The sequence below is a fragment of the Lithobates pipiens genome, unplaced genomic scaffold (genome assembly GCF_037356315.1).
Source record: "Lithobates pipiens isolate NorthernLeopardFrog02 unplaced genomic scaffold, aLitPip1_a1.2 Scaffold_19, whole genome shotgun sequence".
Classification (NCBI taxonomy): Eukaryota; Metazoa; Chordata; class Amphibia; order Anura; family Ranidae; genus Lithobates; species Lithobates pipiens.
In genome coordinates this window covers 387,224,424-387,237,363 of record NW_027507764.1, presented here as the reverse complement: position 1 = coordinate 387,237,363, position 12,940 = coordinate 387,224,424, and positions in this window count along the sequence as shown.

Sequence of the window (12,940 nt, the reverse complement as noted above, 5' to 3'; positions counted from 1 at the left end):
TCGTGCCTCTCCTGGCCTGGCTCCATCTGCCTAGTGCCTCTCCAGGCCTTGATCCATCTTCCTAGTGCTACGCCGGGCCATGCTCCATCTGCCTCGTGCCACGCCGAGCCATGCCCCATCTGCCTCGTGCCACGCCGGGCCGTGCTCCATCTTCTTTGTGCCATACCAGGCCGTGCTCCATCTGCCTCGTGCCACGCTGGGCCGTGCTCCATCTTCCACGTGCCTCTCCGGGCCTGGCTCCATCTGCCTAGTGCCTCTCCGGGCCTTGATCCATCTTCCTAGTGCCACACCGGGCCGTGCTCCATCTGCCTTGTGCCATAACAGGCCGTGCTCCATCTGCCTCATGCCATGCCAGGCCGTGCTCCATCTGCCTCGTGCCTCTCCTGCCTGGCTCCATCTGCCTAGTGCCTCCCCGGGCCTTGATCCATCTTCCTAGTGCCAAGCCGGGCCATGCTCCATCTGCCTCGTGTCACGCCGGGCCGTGCTCCATCTGCCTCATGCCACGGCGGGCCGTGCTCCATCTGCCTCATGCCACGGCGGGCCGTGCTCCATGTGCCACGCTGTGCCATGCTCCATCTGCCCCATGCAATGCCGTGCCGTGCTCCATCTGCCTCGTGCCACGTCACACCATTCTCCATCTGCCTAGTGCCGCGCCAGGCCTGGCTACATCTGCCTCGTGCCTCTACGGGCTTGGCTCCATCTGCCTAGTGCCGCGCCGGGCCTGGCTCCATCTGCCTCGTGCCGCGCTGGGCCTGGCTCCATCTGCCTCGTGCCGCGCCAGTCATGGCTCCATCTGCCTCGTGCCACACCTGGCCCGCCTCCATCTGCCTCATGCCACACCGAGCCTGCCTCCATCTGCCTTGTGCCATGCCCGGCCATGCTCCATATGCCTCGTGCCACGCCGGGCCATGCTCCATCTGCCTCGTGCCACACCGGGCCGTGCTCAATCTGCCTTGTGCCACGCTGGGGCACGCTCCATCTGCCACGTGTCCCTCCGCACCATTCTCCATCTGCCTCGTGCCTCTACGGGCTTGGCTCCATCAGCCTAGTGCCTCTCTGGGCCTGACTCAATTAGCCTAGTGCCACGCTGGGCTTGGCTCCATCTGCCTAATGCCTCTCCGTGCCTTACTCAATCTGCCTAGTTCCACGCCGGGCCCTGCGCCATCTGCCTCCTGCCATGCTGGGCCGGGCTCCATCTGCCTCGTGCCATGCCGGGCTCAATCTGCCTTGTGCCACACCGGGCCATGCTCCATCTGCCTTGCGCCACGCCGGGCTGTGCTCCATCTGCCCCACACCACAACAGGCCTTGCTCCATCTGCCTCGCGCCAAGCCGGATCATGCTCCATCTGCCTCACGCCACGCCGGGCCATGCTCCATCTGCCTCGTGTCACGCCGGGCCGTGCTCCATCTGCCTCATGCCACGGCGGGCCTTGCTCCATCTGCCTCGCGCCAAGCCGGGTCATGCTCCATCTGCCTCACGCCACGCCGGGCCATGCTCCATCTGCCTCGTGCTCCATCTGTCCTAATCGGGTGCTCCCTGCCCTCCCCACAAATATAAATTTTTATTGATAACAGCAAATTTACTTTTTTTAATATAGTACATAGTACTACACAACAGGAGCAAGGTAGTTGGTTGTCCTGTTGTCCTCCTTTATAGCGGTCTTAGCAGGTGTCATCTGATTTCCGCTATCTAAAAAAACAGAAGAGCTGTTACACATAGAAAACTAAGTTGGCAATGCCAAATTCATTAATTTCAAAGAAGTAACCAAAGTTGATGTCGTCTTCTTCATGGAGAAAGGGTATATCCCAGGAGTTGATCCTCTGGATTTCTCTTCTGACGACATCCTGCGGAGGAAAAAAATCCATTACTGCTCTGCAAAGAGGGCAGGTATTGCTTTGGGCCCTCCATGTATCCATGCAGTTTGAATGAAATTGGTGGGAGCAGGGTAAGGTAGTGTCCTCTCCCACATCAATTTCACTTAAACAGATGGTACATGTGGGCAGTGCCTGATACTCTCTGGCCGGTGGTCTGGCTGGTGCTGGCTGGTCCTCAGCAATGTTGCGGTCTCTTGGAGAGCGACTTCTATTGGACCTGGCGTTCTCCTGTTGCTGTCGGCGAGCTGTCCTAGACCGCGTGCGGTGTGCAATGGGTGAATCCATGCCTGTAATAACAATGGCAGAGATTTCAGCATTTTTGTCATGTAACCCTTTCTATCACAATTTTAAACTTAAATGACAAGGGCAAGTGTCTTATTTCTAACAGATCTTAAATGAGACATGTGGCTGTCTCATAGGTAAACCTAAAAATAGGAGATAATTTAGCTACTTCAGCCTCCACGATGTACCCATAGAAGAAAGAATTGAAAGCGCCCCTGTCCCCTCATGCCCATGCACTAAAGCAAATACATAGGCAGGTCACACAAACATATGTAAATGGCATTGCCACTGCACACCTCTCCCTATACCACACATGAGAGGTATCGCCAGAAATGTTATAGGGAGAGCAATAATGTTAGCACCAGACCTCCTGTGTAACTCTAAACTTGAAACCTGTAAAGGCTTTTAAAGCGTGGTCTACGGATAATTGAATGTACTGTTGTTCATCATCAGTCCATGAGCACCTTCAATTGTAAAGTGTGACATGTTAGATATCTATTTACTATGTGTAATGTTATCATTTATATTTTACCAAACAATTAGATATTCTATTGTGTTTTTGTGCTTTAGGATTCATTAAAGTAGATCCCCCCCCCAAAAAATTGCATTTGATAAACCGCTGTGCAAATACAGTGTGGCATAAAAAATTGCAACCCCCACAATTTTATCCTCTAGAGCCCCTGCTTTTAAAAAAAATATTATGTTTGGGGTTCCAAGTAATTTATAGCAAAAAAAATATGATTTTTATAAGTAGGAGAGGAATGTCAGAATTGGCCAGGGGATGAAGTGGTTAAAGCGGAGCTCCACCCAAAAGGGGAAGGTATGCCACATTTGGTCATTTTTGAGGGGGCGGGTACCTGGTTTTGACATGTACCTGTTCCCACTTCCAGGTCAGATTGCCACGGCGATCTATGAGGATCTTCAACCTCTCCTCTCCCCCCCCCCCCACAGCGTTCTGGGGGACACACAGGTCCCTGAAGACTGTGGGACCATTCAAGACTGTGGGACCATTCACAAAGAGCAGCACCTGTACGTGCAGTAGGAAACTGGCTGTGAAGATTTGTCTCGGGTGCCAACATCGCTGGATCCCTGAACAGATAAATGTCCTTATATTAAAAGTAACCAGCTACAATACTTGTAGCTGTTGACTTTATTTTTTATTTTTTTGCCCAAATTGGAGCTCTTCTTTAACCACCTGCCGCCCGCCCTATAACAAAAACACGGCGGCAAAGTGTTTCAAAATCCTGACCGGACGTCATATGACGTGATCAGGATTTTGAGCCACTGAGCGCATTGCGTCGATCGTTGTTGCGGGGTGTCAGTCTGACACCCCACGACTACGATCTCGGTAAAGAGTCTCCGACGGAGACTCTTTACCACGTGATCAGCCGTGTCCAATCACGGCTGATCACAGTGTAAAGAGGAAGAGCCGGTGATCGGCTTTTCCTCACTTGCGTCTGTCAGACACGAGTAGAGGAGAGCCGATCGGTTGCTCCTCTGATGGGGGGGGGTCTGTGCTGATCGATTATCAGCACAGCCCCCCCGAGGATGCCCACACTGGACCACCAGGGATGCCACCAGACCACCAGGGATGCCCAGCACAAGGTATGCCACCCTAGACCAACAGGGATTCCAGTCAGTGCCCACAATGGATGCCAATCAGTGCCCACAATGGATGCCAATCAGTGCCCACAATGGGCATCACTGATTGGCATGCATTATTGTTTGGCACTGATTGGCATCCATTAGTACAGTATAAAACAATACAATGCCGCCTATCAGTGCCCATCCGTGCCGCCTATCAGTGCCCATCCGTGCCACCTATCAGTGCCGCCTATCCATGCCCATCTGTGCCACCTATCCATGCCCATCTGTGCCACCTATCCATGCCCATCTATACCACCTATCCATGCCAATCTGTGCCAGCTATCAGTGCCAATTTGTGCTACCTATCAGTGCCCATCCGTGTCGCCTATCAGTGCCCATCAGTGCCGCCTATCAGTGCCGCCTATAAGTGCCACATATCAGTGTCCATCAATGCCACTTCATCAGTGCCACTTTATTGGTGCCACCTCATCGGTGCCCATTAGTGCCGCCTTATCAGTGCCTATCAGTGCAGCCCCACCAGTGCCCATCAGTGAAGGAGAAAACGTACTTATTTACAAAGTTTTGAAACTGAAACAAAAAAAAACATTTTTTTTTTTTAATTTTCTGTATTTTTTTGTTTAGCAAAAAATAAAAATCGTAGAGGTGATCAAATACCACCAAAAGAAAGCTCTATTTGTGGGAAAAAAATGATAAAAATTTCATTTGGGTAGTGTAGCATGACCGCGCAATTGTCATTTAAAGTGTGACAGTGCTGAAAGCTGAAAATTGGTCTGGGCAGGAAGGTGTTTAAGTGCCCAGTATTGAAGTGGTTAAGAAAGTAGTTCTAAAGGTAGAAGGTATATACCCTCACATGGTCAGTTTGGAATCAATTCGGACACTCTCCCAAGTTTGCCTCTTCAGTATAATTTGTGTTGCTCTACTGTCTGCCAGTCTCGATTAGATGCCCCAGCTTCATTCCTCCATGGCGCTTGAGTCCCAGCCCCCCTCCCCCCATTTTTCCCCCCTCTCTACCTTACCTCACACTGTACACCCTTTCTCTCTCCTATATAGCTTACTTGCATATTGATTGATTTCCGGATGTCTATATACTCATTACTTAGATTACATCTACCACTTTACTACTTACCACATATTTATGACTACATAGATGGCAGAATTGATACTTGTGTCAGTCAAGATATTGGCAGAGGCTCCTTATATACTTGGTTTCATACTGTTTCTATATTGTATTTTTTACTGCTATTAAACTATTGTGATTACGCCCATAAGCTCGCCCTTACAGATGATTACAATAACTTGGTACTCACCCTCTATTTGGTCCAGAGTGCGCTTATGTTCATTTTCCTACTAAATACACCAGTAGTTTCTTTGTATCGCCTGTAATGTACTGGTGATGGAAATCACATTCTTTGTGATCTACAATTTCTCTATTAGTTACCGTATTTATCAGCCCATAACATGCACTTTTCATGGGGGAATTTTTTTTTTAAAACAAATCAAACAAAGATTATAGTGAAATCAAAAATGTTCATAAACAGGTGAGTAAAAGTCCACTAAAGGTGTCCATCCATATCCATGGTATTGCAGTCTCCTTGTTCACAACAACAGTGACATTCAAAAACAGTATGTCATAAGTGCATCAAAGTATAAATAAAAATCCAAAGTAATCAACCTTGTAAATATATAAATCAGTATAAAATTTAACAAACTGAAGTGACAATTGCACTCAGAACCCCAATTAACAGGTGAGTAAAAGTCCACTAAAGGTGTCCATCCATATCCATGGTATTGCAGTGTCCATGTGCACAACAAATGCAAAGTGTCAGTGCTCCATCATCGTGTTCCAAACAAACTAAATGGCCGCTTACTAGAAGTTTAGATCCACAAGGGATACTATGCGCATTTTACGTGTACTGATAGAATGGATACCATTTTATATTTTTGATTTCACTATAATTTGTTGATTTGTTTTTACATTTTTTGTCACATAATCCCTTTTAATTGGGGTTCTGAGTGTTATAGTCACTTTACTCTGTTAAATTCTATACTGATTTATATATTTACAAGGTTGATTACTTTGGATTTTTATTTATACTTTGATGCACTTATGACATACTGTTTTTGAATGTCACTGTTGGACAGCGCACTATTTATGTTTCACAGCAGTTTCTCTATTTGGTTTGGTTTTCTTGTGTAAAATTTGAAAATGCAATAAAAACAGACTAAACATAAAGGCAGAAGTTAATTTTTACTTTAATGCATTTTCTGCATTAGAGTTATAAACCTTCTGCATGCAGCTCTCCGACTTACACTTACCTGAGCCTGATCTTGATCCCATGCTATGCCCGAGAGCAGAGGCTCTCTCTGCTGTCTCCTTCATTGGCTCAGAGGCAGCAGCTGGATCCATTATTTCTTGGCTGCTGTCAATCAGGGCCAGTGAGAAGGGAGCAGGGGAGCAAGGACATATGGACACACAGAGCCAGTTTAGGAGCGGGCCCGCACGATTGCCCTCATAGGAAGTGTATTGGTGTGGGGGTACTCTGCAGAAAGGAGTAACCAGGAGAGTCGGAAGGGGGATCTGAGAAGAGGAGGATCTGGGTTGCTCTGTGCAAAACAATTGCACATAGCAGGTAAGTATGACTTGTTTGTTATTTCAAAGATAAAAAAAATTGTTTTAGAATCACTTTAATGGTCAGATTCATGCATAAGTCCAATGATGACTAGTTGAATTGAAATTAAACCTTCCTAATCTTGTATTCACAGAAAACACAGCCATCTATAATACATCATACTGCACATTTTCATGAAAAATACACTTAAATAAATTTTAGTGCACAAAATAATATCCAATATTTCTGGTAAAATATAAAAGGTGGTGTTGTGTCAGGTAATTCATTACCAAACACCAAGATTTAAAATTGCACACTCCTGTGAAAAGGCAACAAACTAAGGTACCTGAAATTGTCCATAGGCCACACACACAAAAGCCTTTATAGGTTATCTGTTTAGAGTTAAATGTGAGCACTAGCTCTAGAATTATTGTTCTCACTATGAGGTCCACAGCGATACCTCACTGCGTGATGCAAATATTATTTTTTATATATTTTTTACACTGTTTTAAAATGTATTTTTCTCATTCAACTTTATTGCTATTACAAGAGGTGGACAACCCCCTGTTATAGCTTTGGGCAGTGACAGCCAGGTGTTCTTTATGGAGAAATCAGGGGTCTGTTGGATCCTTGATCTCTCCTCTGCCCTGAAAGACAGCTGATTAGATAGAGGTCTGCTTTTACTGCACACAAACACCATATAATACACTATTTTTTTGCTAAAATATAAAAGATAATGATGCGTCAGGTAAATATATGCCAAACAATTAAAAATGTCAAATTCTGAATGCTTGTGAAATAGTGACAAAGTATGCTACCTAAAATTGTCCATAGGAAATGATTTAAAAGCCTTTACAGGTTATAAATTTAGAGTAAAAGGTGAGCTCTGGCATTTAAAATGATTGTTCTCACTCTGATGTTCACAGCGGTACCTCATTGAGTGATGCAATCACTGTTTACATATGCGTGCAAGACCTACATGCGCATTTGGGTGTGTGAACAGGGGACAGGGTGGTGCTGCACCCATAATCCGACTATAACCGTTTGGCATCCAGAATGTACAGTGTATATACGTATGCTGAATGGAAATTGGTTAACATAAAAACGCTAAATAAACTATTTGAAACTGGTAGAAAAAATAAATTATTTAACAAGGGTAGAAAAGGAATTCTTCTCCCCTTGAGGCCCCTTTCACACTGGGACGGTTTCAGGCACAACAGCGCTAAAAATAGCGCCTGTGTAGCACCTGAAAAAACTGGCTCCTTTCACTCCAGTGTGAAAGCTGGAGGGCTTTCACACTGGAGCGGTGCTCTAGCAGGACAGTGAAAAAAGTCCTGTTAGCTGCATCTTTGGAGCGGTGAAAGGAGCGGTGTATTCACTGCTCCTACCGATTTGAAATCAATGGGGCAGCGCGGCTGCACCACCGGCAAAGCGCCGGCAAAGCGCGCTGCAGCGGGGCTTTGCGGGCTCTTTTAACCCTTTTTCGGCCGCTAGCGGGGGTTAAAACCGCCCCGCTAGCAGCCGCAGACCGCCGCTAAAACGACGGTAAAGCGCCGCTAACAATAGGGCCAATTCTGACACTATGCTCCTACATGTAAAAATCGTCTTTTTGTGCTAGAAAATTACTTATAACCCCAAACACTATATATATATATATATATATATATATATATATATATATATATATATATATATATATATATATATATATTAGCAGAGGCCCTATAGAATAAAATGATGGGTGTTGTAATTTTTTATGTCACACGATATTTGTGCAGCAGTTTTTCAAATGCATTTTTTTGGGGGAAATAAAATAATAATAATACATAAAAAAAAAAAATATTAACTCCAATTTGTTTGTATCATGTGAAATATGTAGTTACACTGAGTAAATAGATACCTATGTCACACTTTAAAATTGTATCTGCCTGTGGAATGGCAGCTAACTGTGGTGCTTAAAATTCTCCATAGGCAACGCCTTTACAGGTTACCAGTTTAGAGTTACATAGGAGGTCTGGTGCTAGAATTATTGCTCTCACACTGATGTTTTCGACAATGACAATACCTCACATGTGTGGAACGAGCACCCTTTACATATACGTTCGCATTTGTGCGTAAGCACAGTGGGATGGGAGTGCTTCAATTTTTTTTTTTAATTATTATTATTTATTTTATACAAATATTTTAATATTTTTACACTTAGCGCTCGGGAAAGGTGGCAGAGGGAGGGGGGACCCTCTTCTGACACCCACCGAAGTGATTGAGTGGCTATTTAGCCACTCAAATCTCTTCTGCCACAAAGAGAATCGCTGGTTGAAAAAACCCATACTGGAATGAGGCCTGTAGGTGCAGACATCATCCCGGTATAACTACTTCAACCCGAGGACTTCCATGGATGTCCTACAGGAAGGAAGTAGTTACATTTAGCTGTATATTTTAGGACATTACAATGTATCACCACCAAAAACAACTGCACAATCAATTCTCCTGTTCCTGACGATCGCAGTGATACCACATATGTGTGTGTGATTTGTTTTTTGTGCCCATAATAGAGCCAAGAATCAATAGAATGTATTGTAAGAACACATATATGGGGCACCCAGGTTTAAAGCCCACTTCCTGGATGCCTCATATATGTGTTATGTGGTCATGAAGGGGTTAATATGGTACAATTGTCATACCTGTTGGGTCACGTGGTGGTATTTCACGATTGTTGCGGTGTGGACAGCGCGACATCTTGATGGTACTAGATGGTATCGCAGATGAATGAAGGTTTACCTAAAAATAATTAATATTACTACTAATAATAATATACAACACAATAATAATAAAAGAAATGTAGAATAGTCGTCTATGGCGGTAATCGCTGGAGTCTGGCTTCAGAGATGCGTCTCAGTCGAGTGCCTCTTCACCATCTGCCTGTGAGGACCCCTAGAGGACCCCTAAACATCTGCGCCTGTACAGAGATCATCTGCCAACACACTAGCTGCCCCGATCCTTTGCCTGAAATATACTGGCTCATACAACACAGTACCCAAATGAAATTGAGCTTATTCCATTGTTATTAAACAAATAAAGCATTATTATGGTATTTAATAAACACTGGGTTTGATCATTTCATAATATAAAGGAACTGTGACAGTTGCTCTGGTATCAGGCAGTGAGAAGGACAGACTGGGGATCCTTTGTGGGGTTCTGAGGGCTGTAGGGGAACCAGGAACTGGGTTATGAATGGAGTTTGGCTGAATGTTGATCCAGTCAGTACATATATCTGTGTTCTGTGTATGTAGTACTGTGTATGGAGGGGACCCGGGTCACTTCTGTCCACAGGCAGGCTTGGCTTTTATATTGTGTGGTGACTGAGCCCTTCCATGTCTGAGAGAGGGCTGAGTGTCACTGGTAACCATAGCAACGGTGTATACACTTCATCCCTATGTGTACTACATAACCCTGTGTGTGTATAGAGCCCCCTAAAACATACATACCTACCTGTATACTGTGTATAGAGCCCACAAATCTACCTTACTGTATATATAAACCCAGCTTCTGTATACCTACCTGTATACTGTGTGTGTAGAGCACCCACATCTACCTTACTGTATATATAAACCCAGCTTCTGTATACCTACTTGTATACTGTGTGTATAGAGCCCCCACATCTACCTTACTATATATATATAAACCCAGATTCTGTATACCTACCTGTATACTGTGTATAGAGCCCCCACATCTACCTTACTATATATATAAACCCAGCTTCTGTATACCTACCTGTATACTGTGTATAGAGCCCCCACATCTACCTTACTGTATATATAAACCCAGCTTCTGTATACCTACCTGTATATTGTGTGTATAGAGCACCCACATCTACCTTACTGTATATATAAACCCAGCTTCTGTATACCTACCTGTATACTGTGTATATAGAGCACCCACATCTACCTTACTTTATATATAAACCCAGCTTCTGTATACCTACTTGTATACTGTGTGTACAGACCACCCACATCTACCTTACTGTATATATAAACCCAGCTTCTGTATACTGTGTGTATAGAGTACCCACATTTACCTTACTGTATATATAAACCTAGCTTCTGTATACTGTGTGTACAGACCACCCACATCTACCTTACTGTATATATAAACCCAGCTTCTGTATACTGTGTATATAGAGCACCCACATGCCTTCCTTCCTGTGTACTGTATATATAAAACCTACTCCTGTATACCTACCTGTAGGGTTGCCACCTGTCCGGGATTCAACCGGACAGTTCGGGTTTGGAACCATTCGTCCAGGTTTCAGACTGCCTGAAACCCGGACACATTATTCAGATTGGACTATGGCCTCCCAGCAAGGTTGCTGGCTGCAGTTGTCTAAGCTGAGAGTGTCTGTTACACTCTCTTTCCATTGCCCAAAGCCAGCACTAACAGTTCCCCCTACATACAGACAGGAGAGGAGAAAGGGCTTGATCTACTCCTTTTCCTCCCTCCCCTACCCCTCTGTGTCTGCCCACACTCCAATCCCCAGTGCTGTACCTCAGAAAAGGGAAGTGGGAGGCTGGAAATTTGAAGTCCAGCAGCCTCGGATACATCTGGATGAGAGGTGCTGACTGCCAAGGGGTGAGTGAGCTCACCATCCATCCCTGTCTGTGACTGAAGTCTCCCCCTTCTATCTTCTGCCTCTGAGTGAGTACACTAAGGTAAATTGGGGTTCTCAGAGCACCCTTTATAACACAGTTCCCCTTTACACCAGAGGTCACAGTGTTCCCCCTTACATCAGAGTCCTCACTGTGCATCATAGTACTCAGTGTTCCCCTTAAATCAGGGTTCGCAGAGCATCCCTTATGTTAGAGTCCCCATAGTTCTCCCTTACATCAGAGTCTACAGAGTCCCACCTTACAGTGTAAGGTAACTCTGCGAGTTCAGATGTAAAAAGGGAACTCTGCGGATTCAGATGCAAAAACTGAACTCTGTGGACTCTGATGTAAAGCAGGACTCTTGTGATTAAATTCATATGATTAGAAATGTTATTTAATTGCAAAATAAATGTATAATTTATACTATAAAAAAAGTGCACCGCTAAAAAAAGTGTGCCGCTAAAGTGTCCGGGTTTGACTTGAAGAAAAGGTGGCAACCCTAGGCCTAAGGCTGCTTTCACACTGATGCACTGGTTGACACACACCGTGGGTGCAGCACAGTGTACCTGTGGCTTTCCTGCAGGTTAGTTGCCATATAATTCTATTATATACTGCAGGTGTGATGGATGCATTCTGTGAAAGCGCACCAAGCCTGCAGGTAACAACAGAAGTCTATGGCTCAGTGCAGGCAACCCATAGCTGCACCTGTGGATCAGTTTGAAAGCAGCCCAGTGTAGAAAGCATACATGACCATTGCTGTTTGATTTTATAAAAAAATGACCTCAATCCTCATGGCTGCTGCTGTCCAAAGGGCGGGTATGGCTGGCGGCTGCTGTTGTCCCCATGGCGGGTATGGCTGGAGGCTGCTGCTGTCCTCCAGGGCAGGTATGGCTGGCGGTGGCTGCTGCTGCTGTCCCCCTAGGGCGGGTATGGCTGGCGGTGGCTGCTGCTGCTGTCCCCCCAGGGCGGGTATGGCTAGCGGCAGCTGCTGCTGTCCCCCCCCCAAGGCGGGTATGGCTGGCGGTAGCTGCTGCTGTCCCCCCCAGGGTGGGTATGGCTGGCGGTAGCTGCTGCTGTCCCCCCCAGGGCGGGTATGGCTGGCATTGCTGCTGTCCCCCAGAGCGGTTATGGCTGGCGGCTGCTGCTGCTGTCCCCCAGAATGGGTATCACTGGCGGCTGCTGCTGCTGTCTACCAGGGCAGGTATGGCTGGTGGCTGCTGCTGCTGTCCCCCCAGGGTGGGTATGGCTGGCGGCTGCTGCTGTCCCCCAGAGTGGGTATGGCTGGCGGCTGCTGCTGTCCCCCCAGGGCGGGTATGGTGGGCGGCTGCTGCTGCTGTCCCCCTGGGGGGTATGGCTGGCGGCTGCTGCTGTCCTCCAGGGCGGGTATGGCTGGCGGTGGCTGCTGCTGCTGTCCCCCCAGGGCATGTATGGCTGGCGGTGGCTGCTGCTGCTGTCCCCCCAGGGCGGGTATGGCTGGCGGCGGCTGCTGCTGTCCCCCCCAAGGCAGGTATGGCTGGTGGTGGCGTCTGCTGTCCCCCCAGGGCGGGTATGGCTGGCGGTTGCTGCTGTCTCTCAGAGCGGTTATGGCTGGAGGCTGCTGCTGCTGTCCCCCAGGGCGGGTATGGCTGGCGGCTGCTGCTGCTGTCCCCCCAGGGTGGGTATGGCTGGCGGCTGCTGCTGTCCCCCCAGGGTGGGTATGGCTGGCGGCTGCTGCTGTCCCCCCAGGGTGGGTATGGCTGGCGGCTGCTGCTGTCCCCCCAGGGTGGGTATGGCTAGCGGCTGCTGCTGTCCTCCAGGGCGGGTATGGCTGCCGGTGGCTGCTGCTGTCCTCCAGGGCAGGTATGGCTGGTGGCTGCTGCTGCTGTCCCCCCAGGGCGGGTATGGCTGGCGGCTGCTGCTGTCCCCCCAGGGTGGGTATGGCTG